General features: G+C 48.9%; 1 long non-coding RNA gene across 1 annotated transcript in view; it reads left to right on the top strand.

Annotated features, from left to right (window-relative positions):
- The window catches only part of LOC144807746 (uncharacterized), a 125,226-nt gene extending 108,741 nt beyond the window's left edge, over window positions 1-16,485 (top strand). The window contains exon 4 of the long non-coding RNA XR_013606425.1: window positions 16,222-16,485. This is a non-coding gene — a long non-coding RNA (uncharacterized LOC144807746). The remainder of the gene's footprint in view (window positions 1-16,221) is intronic.
- Window positions 16,486-16,973: the final 488 nt, after the last annotated feature.

Genomic DNA, 16,973 nt, shown 5'->3' with positions numbered 1-16,973 from the left:
AATTCCTGCTCGGCGCCGGGCTGCTCCTAATGTTGTGTCACCGGGCTGGCCCTGGAAACAAACACCACTGTGTGTGTGTGGTGGGGCCCGGCTGTGTGTGACCTAACCGCTACTTTGCAGCGTAAGATAGGTGGCGCAGCACTCTCCGGCGTCATGATGTCATAGGGATTTTGGTGCTGCTGCTGGCCTAAAATTCTACAATGAAGAGGCCTGCTCACAAAATAAAAACTTCCGAAGTTCGGTTCTTCCATTTTATTTATTGTAAATAAATGCCACACTGACTCACCAGATCCAGGGGGGGGGCAAGTGCCTCCCCTTGCCCCCCCCTGCGGACGCCCATGCCTGTGATTTAAAAGTGATCATTTTGTTTTACACTGTGAATAAGGAATGTGAAATAATCTGTCACTTACCACTCCCTCGGACCTGCCCATGATTAAAAATGATGTACGTTGGCTAGATGCACATGTGCAGTTCAGTTTCACACACATTTTGCACAATCATAATTCATTCGTAAAAAAGTTCACATACGCAAAATGTGCGGTGCCCTAATTTGTGCATAGGCAAAATATCGTTATACTCTGTACTACAACTTTGAGTGTTTGTGTGTGTACATTAACTGAAGAAAACCAAACAGGTTAACCTCTTGACGAGCCCATCTCGTCATGAGTCACAGTGGACCTGTGCTCAAGACAAGCTGGGTTCGTCATAACTGCCGTGGTCCGCCCACGTGCGACTGATTCCCCGCCTGTGTGGGCGAATTAATCAGTGGGCGGAGTCGTGACGAGCTCAGCTCGTCATGTGCACAGCTCTACTGTGACTAATGATGAGCTGGGCTCCTCACGAGCACCGCGGTGCCATGGACCCCCTTCCCGCACCGTGGGGGAATTATCGCCGCAGCGAAAGGGTTAAAGTGATGTTATAGTTAGGTATTGAAATAATAGTAAAAAAAAGAAACATTTAAAAACAAACAAACAAAAAACACGTAACCATTTATAGTTTACTACGCTAACTATAGCTTGTGTCCAGACATGCACTTATGACCTCACATATTACATCACTCGTGACATCATCCAATGTTTCTGACAGTTTCCCATAGGGTTAGTGAACGTGAAGTAATTCAACACCCCAAATCTATGGTCCATTTTCTATCACCAGTCCTGTGATAATAAACATAACTTGTGACCACATGCTGAACACATAGCTTATCACTCAAGTTGTCCTCATTTGGTGAATGTTATCCTCTTTTTACCAGTATTCACCATGCTAGCAAAAACAAGGTCTCCCTAGATTAAAATAAGGTCACCCCCATTTTAATTCTTGAATACCAGTGCTTAATTCGTGCCGGTGGTTTCTGGTGCTTAGCACCTGCCCTTATTTAACAAGGCTATTAAAAATGTTATCCCCTGTGCATGGGCTAAGTAATTATTATAAATAAATGTACCTCCTCGTCCTTCCTGTCCTTCTTTGGTTCGGATGCATGTCTGCCTGCCTGGTATGTCTCCAGAGGATAGCCCACTCAGGTCCAGACAGGATGATTGCGTCACGTTAGTGATGTCAGTAGAGGGCATGCCTGACTTGCAAGGAGCATGTCTCTCCCATTGGTTAACTACAGTTAGGGGCGGGTTGATGGATGAGCTGGGGGACAGGCAGGCTGGGTTCTGGAAAGTTCAGGTCTCAGGACAAACTTAATGCAACAACAGAGTAATTAAAAGTGTGTAGCTTACTGTTTTAACAGTTATTACCCCCAGGTCCCTCCGTCCTCGACACCTTCATACTTACAAGTGGAGATGACCATCTCCCGACAGAAAAAAACAAGAGGAATGCTGGGACACTAACACTGCCCCTCCCCCCGGGAGTACATAAGCAGTACTTACCCAGCAGCCCTCCTGTTCTTTTTTTCTATCTGTCGACAGAGTTGATGGTGTGCTGGTGCTGCTCCTGCTGGGCTTGAGTGGCGGTGCTTCTCTTCTCCCCCCGCCCAGCTGCATGGCTGTATGGGCGCGGGGTTCCCTGGACTGCCTCCTGGCCTGCCGGGCTTGCTTGGAGTCGGTCTTTCTCTGGAGCCGGTGTTTGGATTGGAGAGTTCCCGGCTTTGCTGTGTGCTGCGTGCTCCTACCGGCCCTTTGTGGCTGGTGCTGGAGTTCCCGGTTGCTTCCAGGTCGCGGGCTCGGCTTCCCGAGCCTGGACGGGGAGCCGTGCCTCGCTGGATGGGCTCCTGATGGCTTCTGCTCGACGGTGATGTGGGGGCCTTGTTCCTGGGGTTGGCCCCCACTCCTGGTGAGTCCCGATTTTGGGATCCCTTTTTTCTTCTGCCTGGCGCTCTTGGTGGGCTGTTTTTATGCTGCTGCCTGCCTGTTTATGGTTCCTGCCCGTTTTCTTTCTATTTCAGAGGCCGGCGCTGGCAGCAGCAGGCACCTAGCCTCGCTGCTCGAGACACTTCTCTTCCTGCCCCGGAGGTTGGGGGGGCTGCAGGGACTCCCGCTCGGCCGCTGATTAAATCTGCTGTGTGGGCTCCCCACGCAGTGCCGCTGGCAGCGCTGGAGTGTTTCCTGTTCAAGGCATGCGGGGGTCTCTATTGTCCAGTTCGGGGGCCGACTCTGGAGTCCTCTGCTTCATTCCTGATGTCTCATTTGGAGGGCTTATGCCAGATGTCCGGGGCTGTTTTTCTTCCGTCTCTGTGGTAATATGAGCACTGTGTGTGGGACGTTCCTTTTGGTCCTGTTCCCTGCCCTCTGTTCCGATGCATTGAGGGGTGTTGGCCCCATTCTTGCTGTGTGTTGGTCCTCCCTTTGCCGGCCCACCTGTGTCATCTGGTGTGGGGTGAGGTGTTAGCCTCCCGGCTGGTGCGGTCCCCCTCATGTCTTGTGTGCCGGGTTTGGGTCTGGGCGGTGACACGCAGCGTCCTGTGCTTCTGGGCGGGTCACTTATTATTCCCATTGCCATACGCGTGTTCATGTGTCCTCATGTGTCGCCCCTGGTGCCTTTGCTGCCCCTATGCCTCTCCTTTGCCTTGGGTGTCCTGGGCGCGGTGCCTCTGCTTTTCCCTGAGCTTTCTGTGCTCGGCCAGGGAGGGGGGAGGATGTTCGGGGATTTGCGACCCTGGTATGCCTTCTGTTTTTTTCCTTGCTTATGTGGCATGCTTATGCTGGGGTGTCTTGTCCCTTTTATGCTTGTGTATGTGTTTTTGTCGCATTTATGGTGGGGGCCTTGTTGTGTTGTTGGCCCCCGCTCTGGCTGTTTTCACCCACACTTTTTTTCTTCTAGGTGCTGCGAGGCACTGGGCTCCGTGGTCCTTCTTGTGCCTCTGGTGTTGCTGGCGCTCATGCCCGTGGGTTCGAGTCCGGCCGCTGCTATCTTGCTGTCCGGTGATGGCGGGTCCTCTGTTCGCCTGCTGGTGCTGGTCCTGGGGTGATGACGGGTGTGCCTTCTGGCGTGTGTCTTGTCCCTGGGTCGGTGCCTCCTGGGGGTGCTGGGGTTTGTTGGGGGCTTGCGTTCAGCACTGTGCTACGTCCCGTATTGCTTTTTGGGGCGTCCTGCTTCTGTCTCTGGAGTCCACGCTGCTTGCCTCCTGTGTGGCTTGTATCTGGTCTACGGCCTTGCTGCTGGCCCGCCCTGGGTCATACTGTTTTTGACTGGTGGGCGTTCCGAGGGTCTGCTCCCTTTGGTACTCTTCTTCTGGATATGCCCGTGCTCTTGGCGGCTCTGTGGGCGTTCGCTCTTTCTGTTTGTGGCTTGCCTCGGGTTGGCGTGGGTTCCGGTCGCCTCTGTGGTGGCTGGTTCCTTTTTTCGCTGGCTCTGCCTTTGCTTGCTCCTGGGGTTCCCTGTGTTATTGGGGTTTTCCTGCATGCTTGCTTGCACCTTGCTCTCTGCTGCGTGGTGTTCCTCTCTTCTTCGGCGACGGCCTGTGGGGGGTGCGTTCTGTTTCCCCCTCTGCTTCGGGATGCCTACCCTGCCTGGTGGTGGGTCGGTGTTCCTGCTCCTCGGGCTGATGCGAGGGTGGGGTCCTGTGGGCTCCCCTGGTTCCGGTTGGCCTGCTGTGCTGTTTTCCCTTTGTGGCCTTGCCTCCGCTGCGGGCTGGCTGTTGTGGCCTCTGCTCCGCTTGGGTGTCCTGGTTCTTCGCTTCCTGGCTTCTGTGTGGTTGGTCGCCTTTGGGGCTCCTGGTTCCTGGTCCTGTTCCTCCCGTCCTTTGGGTTGTGCCTGATTCCTCTCGTGGGTGCTTGCCTGTGTCGTGCCGGGGGCTCTTTGGGGTGCTCTGTCCCCCCTGCCTGCGCTTGGGTGGCTTGTGCTGCCTTGGGTGCGGCTGTTCTGCTTCAGCCCTGCCTGCACCTGTTCTCATCTGTTTCTCGCTTGGTGCCTGTTTGGGTGCCTGCCTGGGTCTTCCTGTTGGTGTGGGCTTCCCTTTGCTCCAGCCTGGGGCTTCTGGTGTTGTCCGGGGGCCTTTCTGTGTGCTTGACCTGGCTGCTTCTGCGCTGGCTCCCCCTGGGCTGGCCTTTGGCTTGCTTCTGGTTTTTCCTGTTTGCCCCTTCTGTTTCTGCCGTGGTGCCTGTCTGGTTTGTTCCTGGCTGGGGCCTCCTGGCTGCTGCCGGTTCCTGTCATGCATCCTGTTCTCCGGGTTGGTGTGCTGTCCCCGTGCTCTGCTGTTTGCTTGGTGTTGTACTTGGTCGAGCCGGGTTGGTCTCTGCCTGACCTTCTGGGGCTGCTGGGTGCTGTTGGCTTCCTGGTCCATCTGCTGTTGGGGGTGTTTTCTCCCTGGGTTGTTCTGGTCTCGTCTGGTTCCCTTGGTGGGTGCCTGGCTGAGTTTTCTGCGGCTGCTCTCCGCCCCTGCTTGTTGTGCTCCGTTTTGGGGCTCTGCTTCCTTGCTGTTCTCTCTTTGGATCCTGGCGGGGTGTTCTGCAGTTGGGGCCGCTTCTGGTGGTTCCTTCTGGGCCTTCTCCTACTGTTGGTTCTCTTCCCGAGCTTGTTTGTCCGGTGTTGTGGGCCTGTGTGGAGTTCTATGGCTCCGGTTCTGCCGGCTTCTTGCTGGTTGTGTGTGGCCTCGGTCTGTGCCTCCTGGGTTTTCGGGGTGTGCTGTCTCTTTTTGGCCTGCTCTGGGGGTTTGTTGCTGGCCTTTTCCGGGTTCTTTCCTGGTTCTGTGGTCCTGGCTCGCTCCTTCCTCCCTTGATTTCCCGGGATTTGTTCCCGGTGTGGGTCTGTTTGGGTGCCCCTCCCTCTCTGGTTGGGGTGCTGTTCTGTGGTGCACGTCCCTCTGCGGGTCCCTCCCTCCTGGCTGCGGGTTGTCTGTGGTTTCCTGCTGCTTGGTCCTCTGCTCTCCTTCCGGGTTTGCTTGGGCCTGCTATTCCTCCTGCGGGGTTGGGTTGCTTGGCTCTGGTCCTGGCTTGCCGGTTCTGTTGGTGTTTGTTGGTCTCTTTTTTTGCGGTTTGCTTGGCTCCTCTCTGGCATTGCTGGTTTGGGGCCTTGTGGTTCTGGTCTGGGTGCTGTGCTCCCTAGGGCTTTCTTTTTCCCATTGCTCCTGCCCTTGCTGCTTTCCTGGCCTGGGTGTGGGGTTCCTGGGCGGTCCTGGGTCTTTGGGCACCTTCTTTGTGCTGCCCTCTGTGACTCGTTGGGTGGCTGCTGGGGTTTCCCGGTTGCTCTGTGCTCCCCTCCTTCCTTGTGTTCCATCCCTTTGGGGTTGGGGTTTTCTGGGCTTGTGGTCGATTTTTCTGTTCCCGACCTGGTTGAGTTTTCTTTGTTGCTGGTTTCCGGTCTTGTGGGCCTCTCCTTGTTTGGTGGGCTTTCGGCTGGGTTCTGGGTTTCTTCCCTGTCCCTGTCTTTTGGGTCGGGTTCTCGATCCTGTTCGGCTCCTGGGTGCTTGTTGCTTCCTGGGCCTCATCAGCAGGGTTTTCCTCCTCGGGTCTCTTGGGCTCGAGTCCTTTCATTTTGACCTTCCTTTTTGGGCTGGGAGCTTGTTCCTGCGCTCTGTTGGCCGTTTCTTTCTTTGGCTTCTTCCGGGTTGTCTCGTCTTCCTGGTGGATCTGCCTGGCGGTGTGTTCCTTCCTGCTGGTTCTGGCCTTGGCGGTCTTCTCCGGTGGGTTGGTTTTGGCTGGGCTTGGTGTCCTGGTCCATGTCCCGGTTGCCGGCTTCACGGGTTTGAGGCCTCCTTTCCTTGGTGCCCTGGCCTTTTTTTCTTTGTCTCCGGTCCTTGTCCCTGCTGTCCGGTTCTGGGTTGCGGGCCGGCTGTTTCCTGCGGTCTTCCTTCCTCCTTCTCGGTGCTCCCTTGGGTGGATGCTTTTGTTGTGGTTTCCTGGGTGTGCTTGTGTGTGCGGAAGGCCGGGTTTTCTGCTTTGGTATTCTCCACTTGTAAGTATGAAGGTGTCGAGGACGGAGGGACCTGGGGGTAATGTCCTATTACTTACTGGTAATCTTCATTACTCCGGGTCCCGTAGTCCTCGACACCTTCATATGCCCCTCCCTCCCTCCCGGGCGGCCGGCCTTCCTGTCTGGGCTTGTTGGGTACAGGAGGGCTGCTGGGTAAGTACTGCTTATGTACTCTCGGGGGGAGGGGCAGTATTAGTGTCCCAGCATTCCTCTTGTTTTTTTCTGTCGGGAGATGGTCATCTCCACTTGTAAGTATGAAGGTGTCGAGGACTACGGGACCCGGAGTAATGAAGATTACCGGTAAGTAATAGGACATCACACTCTGAGCACACAATGAGCTGAATCCAGCGGAAGCAGACCATAAATTATTCATTTTTACTTTTGCATTCTGATGTTCGTGGTCTGGGCAAACCAAAACACAGTGCAGTCCCTGTCAGACCTCGCCTCGGTGTGCACTGCAGCACTGTATAGAAACTGCCAGGGTTTGCAGCATAATTAATATGCTGCGTGAGCCTGGCAGTGGCAGCATTACAGGGAATAACTGGTCAGCACTTGCAGGCATGGCAGGCCAAGCTGAACTTCAGGAGCCCACCTGGCATGTTTGTTGTGTACAGAAGATTGGAGCACGACAGTGATGCGCCGCTGCATGGTCTTCAGGGTGGGACACAGGGTGGGGTGAGGCCAGTGTGTAACTGTATTCAGTCATGCGCAGTGTAAACTGCATGGGTGGTAGTACTTGCCAGTGGTCTGCACCTGCCACTGCCACCGAAGCTGCAGGTCACAGGTAAGACGAGTAGTAGTATTGCTACTGGTGGCAGTCGTTACAATATACCAATATATCAATCACGTCTTGTTCCCTGCACTGGGGTCAAGACTGGATTGATGTATTTAGGGATGAGGGACGAGGGGTTGCACGAGGCTCAAGCCACAATCCTGCGACTCAGAGATTCTGATGGGTCACCCTAGCACTGCCACCTTTCAGCTGACAAGTGGTACTGGTTAGATCTGAACTAAGTGTGTGTAATTCATTATCTAAGGCTGCTCGAAAGGTACCTCATTGTGCTATTGGCTTGCATCAATAACTGTCTAACTTGCAAAACCAAATTTCATATTCTTGTTGTGAGGTCATTCAAGCCTTTCATGTTTCACACACTGATAAAACAAGCGACTGAGTGAAGTAATTGGAAGATATTTCACCAGCATCGAGTCTCTGCTGTTCAAGAGTTCATTTATTTATTAACCATGATATTTCAGGCCTGCAATTTCACTTGGAAAACATCAAGGATTACATTCTAAATGAGCCACATGAACAAGTTAGGCATCACCTTTATTGCTTAACTGTCTCTCAGGTGATCACTGTCACTTTAAATCTCCTTATCATTAAATAAGTACATGAACAGTTTTCAGAACATTTAAATCAACCCAAATATGACTCCAGAAAGTAGAAGTAACCCATAATGAAAGAAAAGGCATTGGCATTGGCATGAACAGAAATCACATACGATGTCATGGATGCTCACCCCGCTACCTCATACCGTGTGATGTTGGATAAAGACGATATCGCACCTGAGAGCCTGAAGCCCTGAAAGTGCATTGCACTGATGCGTGGGCACCATGAAAAGTCTACCAAGGCATTGACTTTGCTCCAGCCCACCAACCTTTTAGAAGCACTGACTGTCTTGAACATAGTGCAGTGATAACTCCCGCACTATGCCCATGCCGCGGGAAACATCTTCCCCAGCCCCCCCCCGCCCTGGTATCTTATCACTATAAATTAGCCAACAGAGTTGTAGATATTGTGGTCGTTGTTGGCCGCAGTTTTTATTAGGATTGTAAACAGACTGGTTATACGGTCATCGTTAGCATGACCCTGCACATTGTGTTATTTGCGAACTGCCATATCTGGGTCATAAATAATACATGTCATCATCATACTGTGTAGATCATATTGTGGTGCATTCAGTTGGTAAATGGCACGCAACACCAGTTCTTTTGTTAGTCCTTGGGAGTCCTCATTTGTCATCTTACTTCTGGGACCACCATTTGGTTGGTCACCCCACGCCCTCTGAGTGTAGGGAGGGGTAGCTTCTCCACGGAGTTAAGCCCCCAACTCGCTACCTTTTTTGTGCCCTGCTGTCCGGCCGGGTCTGGGCCGCGAGTGCCGTCTCCGTTTGCTACTCCCCTCCTTGGCCTGGCCACCTCACCCTGCCGCGCGGCATCCCAAAATGAGTGGCCTTCCTCCTACACACCGCCCTGTCGGTGTGTCTCCTTAGCTAACCACTGTATGAATTTCTGCCACTCCGCAGAGAGGCTCACGTCTTTCTGCAGCTCCCCCCTAACTAGTGTGTTTTTTTATCTACAACCTGCAAGAGCAATTGTGCCACATAGGTTATTCCAGAAGACCATGTCTGATGGATTCCATGCCGTTGATTTTGCAGAATTTGTGCATTGCTATGTTCAATTTCCTTCTGGCATTGTCCACTGCTTTGCTTGACTTGGCGCCCCTCCAGTGTCTCCTGCTAACCATCTCTGACCAAACAATGGTTGTGCCACCGAACCACTCGAACGCCTTTGTGAGGTCAGCCTGCATGGCCTGCCCCAATGCTTTTCTCCCCAATTGTGCCAGGTCCTTGCCCCCAAGATGAATGATAAGAATGTCCGGCTGCCATGCTGCATCCGACAGCAGATTTCCGAGTGTCGCTGGCAGTTGGCCCCAAGTCATCCCTGGCTGCCCAACCAGCAGATGCACGTGGCTCTGGGTTTGCTCTCCATCTTATGCCCCATCTGCCGCCACCATGCCTGCATCCTGGACACGAAGGAATGGCCCACTAACCACACTAGCCGGGGGCGTTTGCCTGCTGAGGAGAAAATTGCAAGGTCAGGCGGTGGTTGCAGTACTTAAAGCACCCCCAAGTTCACAAACTCCCTTCCTTTCTCCTTTGGGGGCATGTCCCCCTTTTCACCCTGCCATGCGGCATCCCAAGGTGACAAACACTGCCGCTCACCCTGCCGTGCAGCATCCCAAGGCGAGCGGTCCTGACTTTCGCCGGTATGGTTTACAGTAGCTATGGCCGGATGTAGGTTTTGTATGACCTGGACCGCCACCTGCCCACTGCCTGGATTCTTTCCTCTGGCATGCCATGCTGCGATGCCAAGGTAGCTGCGCTGATCCTGAAAGAGTGGGGTGCAAAGGCCTCTGCCTGCAGTCTGGCTTTTGCCAGGGCCTGGCGCATCACAGCTGTAAATTGGAACTTGCTCAGGTGGTCCTCATTCTGATGTTTGAAAAGCGGCCCCTCACCCGCTGGGTGTACTCCCATGTACCTGCACAAGTAACACACCGCACAATCCTTGCTCCCTCTGATGCAATGCAGCTGTATCACAGTGCCCTTTCCTGCCTGGTCTGATTTGACCTTCTCAGAGTTATCTCCACTGATGCTGCCTTGGGTGTGATGTCTGTGGCTTGGAGGCACCGCCATGCTGGCTCTTTCTTCCTAGGTGCCACTAGCTCGCAGATACGGAAAGCGCCAAAAAATGCTGTGAAAAATTCTTGTTGGAGCTCAAATTTGTCATTTGTGCATGATGCCAGCGCATCCATCAGCTGGCCCAGTTTTTGAAAATTAATGGGGCGGCTTATATCCACCTTTGCACCCTCCGCTCTTTTCCACCCCTTCATTGCCGCCTTGAGGTACAGGGATGCGGTAGGATCTTAACCTGCGTGAATTTTTGTGAAATGGGCCATAGCTGCCAAATGTGTCTGTGCTCATGACCTCGACTTCTTGGATGTGAACGCCCATTGTGCATATCGCTCACCCACCCTTTGTGTCCCATCCCTGTCAGTCAGCGCATGCATGCCCCCTATCCTCATTACTGTTGCTGCGTATTTCTTGTAGCGTCTAGCTGCCTCGGGGTGTGGGCCTGGTTCACCAGTGTGGATAGATCTATCCCCCCAGGTCCCACAGGTACGCCGGGAAAGGGGTAATTTCCTTGTCCACCCCTGGTGCCAGTTCCCTGAATCGACTCATCTGTGACCTGGACAGGGCCTCTGCTACTGCGTTGTCCACCCCTGGTACATGGCGGGCCTTCGAATCCAAGTTCCCCTCCAGCTGTAATTTAATCAACTGTCGCATTAGCCTTAAAGGGTAAGGGCACCTTGCTGCGCCTTTGTTAATAGCCTGCACAACCCCCTTGTTGTCTGACCACAGAGTCGGCTTCATGTCTCTTAGCTCCTGCTTCCAAACTGTCAGCGCCACTATGATGGGAAACAGTTCCAGGAACGTTATATTACTGGTAATACCCTGCTTGTGCCACTCAACCGGCCACTTGGTTGCACACCATTTTGCACCCAGGATTGCCCCGAAACCCATGCTTCCAGAGGCATCTGTGAAGAGGGCTATCTGTCTGGCTGTCACCCAGCCCTCCTTCCATATCAGGATGCTGTTAAAGTCCTTAAGGAATTTGTCCCACATTTGAAGGTCCTGCTTGACCCCTGTCCCTAACCGGACCCTGTGGTGTTTGTGAGTGATACCTGAGGTCAACTGTGTGAGCCTTCGGGCGAAAACTCGCCCTGTGGGAATTACCCTAGCTGCAAATTTGAGTTTACCGATTAACCTTTGTAGTTCGCGGAGTGTTGCCTTGTCGCGCCCGCAAAGGCCCCTAACTTCCTCCCTGAAATCCTTCACTTTATCTTCTGGTAGTCTGGCTGTTCCTGCCACTGAGTCCAATTCTATGCCCAGAAATGTGAGTTTCGTGGTGGGACCTACTGTTTTCTCAGGTGTTAGGGGGATCCCCAGGTTTGTTGCCAGTTACTGAGAGGCTGCCAGTGCATTACTGTAGTCCAGCGACCTGGCGGGGCCTGTAAACATAAAGTTGTCCAGGTAGTGGAGTTTCCAGCCCGCTGGATGCCAGTCGTGAAGGGCCCATTCTAAAAAGGAGGCGAACTGTTCGAAATATGCACAGGATATTGCGCAGCCCATAGGCATGGGTTTGTCACAAAACAGCTGTCCTTCCCACTGGAAGCCTTGCAGGTGGAAACTAGAGGGGTATACTGGTAAAAATCGGAAGGCAGACTCAATGTCCACCTTGGCCATGAGTGCCCCCTGCCCGGCTGAATTCACAATGTCAATCGCGTCGTTCACCGATGCATAACCTACTGAGCATACCTCTGCACTTAAACCATCATTTACTGATGACCCCTTGGGAAAGGAGAGATGGTGGATTAGTCTGCATTGCCCCGGCTCCATAATTTTTTTTCTAAATGTACTCGGGACGAGGGGGAAACTCCTATAAAAATCTAACTTCAGGAACACTCCCTTGCTGAAGTTCAGATAGGGTATTACATCTGGCTTTCAGCATTGCGGTTCAGGATGTGGGTGGAGCCAATAGAATAAGTTAGTGGAGGAAGTGGTTGTGACCAGGGAAAGCGGGTGAGGTCTCCTAAATATGTTTTAGCACCTGGACTTAATATTTTACAAATCAAGCACTGTAACCCAGGCATGGCCTGAAACTGCTATAAAAGAATCTGAGCCTTGCCAGTATTCTGATGGACTTAAACCCAGCAATTGGCTGTAAGCTACAAGAATATGGAAAAACGTGGCACTATTACTGAAGCTCAATGTTACCGTAATTACAGAGACTTATTATGGTGTGAAATTGAGGAATGCTTTCAAAATGAGGCAGAATGATTTTTTGCAACACAACTTCTGTTGGTTTGTTTACTTGAAAAATAATGACTGCAGCATGTGAGCCATTACAATTATTGAAGAATATCTTCTATCTCTGCCTGATACCTCTATAACTACCACTTGAAATCAATCATACATCATTTTTTAATCTGTTTAGCAATCAGCCTGGTCTGACACCTGAAGGAAGTGACCCAACTAGGGCCACTCAGGTCACTCTCGACCTCCTCTAGCCTTCCAAGAATGAAGAGTCGATGATGCAGTAGAGAATAAAAGCAAACTAGTTTATTTACAAAGAACATGATGGCTGAAGAGGGACTGACTCTAACAAGCATAAATGTACATTATGTATGTTGCAGAGCCCACAAAAACCCGCCTACTATGGAAAAATACTGGTAGCTATCGTAATGCGATGGGGGTACAGAACATAAGTTTTGATTCCACAGCATGGCACATGCTATCTACTGCCAAAGGTCATCTGGCCTATCCTTGCCACTAGACAGTTGGGAGAAGGCCTCTAGGTAACAGAGAAGGAATGCATTAATAAGCAAGATTCAACCTTCGAGAAATGAAACTTACCAAGGATAATTTCTCGTAAATTATTAAGTAACAGTTTTGATTATAATACAAAACGGTGTCTTCGAGAATCAAAATAGTGGCAGAGATGCTAACCTAACTCACATAACTGTTAATTGCGTATGCATCTATTAAGAGTATACCATTAGATAGCTAAAATAATGCTAACATAATTGCACAAAACATGAGCAATATGTCGATAATACGTTTCAGTTCTGACACACCTAGAGGCTCTCTAGACCATCCATTCATCGTAGCGCCGTATACTTCATACTTAACCTGATTCAATCTAAAGCCTAATGTTGAAGTCTTGAAAAAGTCACCTTAGTGACGAAACACGTCTCAGCTGGTTGTCTTTTCATTGAAAATGGATGTACTACTTTGGACTTGGAAATGTCATCATCAAAGTGTTCAATCCTTGTATAATTTTTTCTGAGACAATTGAAATTGTTAATTTATATGTTGTCAATAATATGAAACCATTGAATATGAGTGATTCTCCCTAGTATCTGTACAACCTGTGACAAAATGTGTCTAGCAAACTGTTTAAATATATATTACTAAACAGCTTCAAATGTTTGGAGTTCCAGGGTATATTTTGTGTAAAATATTGTAACATGAGGGCATCGCTCGATGTGTACTCACATCTAAGGTAGTGGGGTGTGCTATTACCTTGAGTGGCACCACGACTCTTTATAGTTATTTTTGACTTGTTCCCTGGCACCACTTGCCTATCAAATGTGTTCGCATTACGAAGTGCGACTTCTTCTTCCACCACCACGCTCTAGTTGTTAAGCTACAAGAATATGACCAAGACCATGTACAAGACTGTGGAGAGATAGAGAAAAAGACAGAAACAAAAAAGAAGCCATTTTGAGAAGGCTACAGTAACTCTCATCACTGTGCAGACCATCAACTCATATGCGCCTGCATTTCTACTCTGAAGGAGGAATCACCAATGATGCCATTCATACAAGGGCCAGACTATACTGTATCGATCTAAAATAAGGTGGACATTATAGCTGAACAAAATAACTAACTAGTACGTTAAAAGCAGGGAATATCAATTGCAGCACAATGTCAGCGTTCATACTAGAGGCCAACTCTGATTTCAGTCTTGTCGCTCTCATTGCTCAGACTGATCTGCAGTCCACAGCCTGCTTGATGTATTTGACCTATTTAATATTTTAACTTGCTTGCTGCGTTGGGACTGCTGTTGGGATTCACTCAACTATTAACTGTGAAATGAGTATGCAGATGTTCTAATGTCCAGGCTGGTTTGAAAAGACCAGTGTTTTCAGAAGGGTCGCAATAGCAGAGGTATGGCTTTGCGGTTGGCTAGGCCTGCTGCTTGCTATATAACAAAGCAGGTAGAATATGATGAAAGGAGGAGGTTGACTTGGGACTCTATTTCTCTTACTACAGGCTAGATCTAGCAGCACTAGTTAACTGCTCTGATATCGCAATGGAACTGTAATAAGTTATTACCGCAGATTAACTAGTGATGCTAAGGCTAGCTTGTAATAAGAAAAATAAAGGCACGTTTTTATAAAGAGATTGAAGGCTTTCATGTAATACATATGGGTCATGGTAGCCTCTGCCGTAGCTTGTAATGCTTTTGCAGGTCATGAGAAATGATTTTATAGGGTCATGGAACTACAAAGTAAAATGCAATATTCTTTTGTCGCATGCCACTTCCTGTCATTTACTGGTGGTTAAATGTTGGGCAATTTCATTTCTTGTGAATGAAACTGGATCAAATATCAAGCGTACCACACTTCCTCTGAGAACATAAGAGATTCTTATGATGTTACCTTTGTCACCCATGAACTTTTTATGAAAAGACGACAATGCCCTTGTGCATTAAAGATGTATGGAACGCAATAGATCGTCTCAAAACACTTTTCCAGAGATGTGTTACGGAACAAAATATTAGGAAGTGCTCAACATTTTTACATTATTTCATTAAATCAATGTTTCCCCCCACCCGATCAAAATACCATCAATATACAATTCTCAGCTGAAAATCCAGCAGAAGGGAAAAGTGAGACATTTACCAAGTTCTCCTCTAGACTCACGTCTCCCTGCTTATCATATTGATTGCAATGACAGTCTACATTATTTGTAAGATGAACACTAATTTAATCAATAAACGTCAACAAACGAGTCAGAAGTCAATAGGCATGTTACAATTATTAGCTCACAAGCTATAGCTGTCTCGTAAATATAAATGTACATTCTCAATTGAACACATTATTTTTTTATATTTAGAAATAGAATTCACAATTCCACTTTTCACTTAAAAATTGCTCTGAGCTAAAACGTACATGCTCTATAGAAATTGAAGCAAAACGAGTCCCTGAAAATGAATAAAAGAGGTAATGGAGGCCGGTTTCTGTTAACTCGCTGACCAGAAGTTCTTGTAGAGTTCATTGACTGTTCTTTCACATCAAACAGAAGGCAAGCTCAGATTATTAATCAAGGCCTATTTATCTGCGAGCTTTATGTTTTTGAGCTAGAAAAAAACAAAGGTCATTATCAGGGATCTATCATGCTGATGCACTTCAGCAAAACGATTTTCCATGTTGCCTTCCAGTGCTGCTGAGCTTCTTGAAATTTCAATAGACAAAACATATTTTCTTTTTTGTGGTAGGAGTTTTATTTTACCTTTAGGACATAGTTCTTATTTTCTGGTGGTACTTGGTTTAATTTTCTCCTCGACATGTTCGATCATGACACGCTTCCGGTTTGCCCACATTACTTTAATAGTTACTATTCAGTTAAATGCAACTTAAATTTCCCATTGACCAGCGCGCTATAAAACAAATATCATTGACGTCTTTCAGAAAGGCTGTGAATACACTGGTTAGAGCAGCAGTAGTGAAAAGTCCCACTTCTACAGCATCACAGTCGCCTCATTTCATTTCCCTGTAAGGAGTGATGCAGAAACAGTCTCAACCGTGCATCGTGCATGGTGTTGGAGTGCAGTTTCCTGGGCATATTGCACTGCATTATCACAGTTTACCTATGTTGACATAAGGTTACAATGTCCTCAACACAGGCCATTAAAACAGAGGCAATCTTTAAATGTTTACAAAATCAATAAAGCAACCATTTGACTAAACGATCCTACAGAAGACACGGGCAATATAAATATTACCAGATGGCTTTATGTATTTGAAGACTCAATGCTCCAGTTACTCCTCGCTAGACGGTGACCCTACACAATGTATGTTGCATCAGCGTAAACTCGCATCATTTGCATCATGCTTGTTGTAATCACCGTGTGCTCGCTTCTCAGCAATATTTTAACATGAAAACAACGCAAAGGACCAGCAAGCAAATGACTAGTTTGTGACACTTGTGTGTTTTGTGCTCTTTTTTTTGTCCCAAGAAGGAGGCTCCATGTAGAATGTACCTATTCGCCTCTACTATCCTTGTGCTACTTCTTATGCTCAGTACTCAACTGTGGAAAAAAGCTTTCAACACATAAGGGCCAAGCCCATAGGCATGACAATATGTATTATATTTTGATCGCTATTTCCTCTCATTCTTTCTGTAAATGATTTTATTACAATCGTCATTCAAATGATAACAATTATATCTCCACCAGGTTCTAAGGTGAAAGTCCGAAGGGCAGAAATCGCCCACGATCGTCCTCATTATCCACTATTTTGGGAACCCATGGATACACAAATAAAGCACTCTTAAACTGAGCTCTGGGCTACTACATTATCAACCAAATTATCGCCATTTCCAACGCGGAACCAAAAATGGCTCAGAGAGACTTTAGACGTCCACATCATTACCAGGTTTGACCGGACGCTGAGCACAACCACCATTGGGAAAAACTTTGAAACTCAGCAATAAATAGTAATCTCGGTATCGTGCCTGTCTTATTTCTTTCTCTTTCACAGTAAATGAAAGTGCACTGAAGCTGTGATTAACAGATTACCTTGTGATACGTCAGAATATTCATTCAGTCACTCATGCAACCACTCTGGGAATTATATGACGTGGCATTTTACTAGCACTGGTGGCACCAATTTGCACTATACTGACGGGTTTTAATGACTGGTAAATGGATGTTACATCATGAATTGCATGGTTCCATGTGAGCGCCTACACAAAGTTTATTAAAGATACCCCTTGGTGACTTGAAGGGCCAGATGAAACGCTTATTCACTCAGTGCAGTGCCACAGCCGCAAATGCTGTGCTGCGGGAAAAGAATAGCCCCATATTTACAGAAATATGACCCTCTCCTCCCCTTTCCCTAGCGTCAGGACTGAAGTCTGCTGCCCTGCGCCACGGAGACATCTTTGCACCATAGTGCAAGGGTGTCTCTGTGAGTGTAGCATAGGTTT

Source organism: Lissotriton helveticus, chromosome 1_2 (assembly GCF_964261635.1).
Source record: "Lissotriton helveticus chromosome 1_2, aLisHel1.1, whole genome shotgun sequence".
NCBI classification, from domain to species: domain Eukaryota; kingdom Metazoa; phylum Chordata; class Amphibia; order Caudata; family Salamandridae; genus Lissotriton; species Lissotriton helveticus.
Note: the sequence above shows the minus strand (reverse complement) of the source record. Positions and strands in the feature narration are given on the sequence as shown.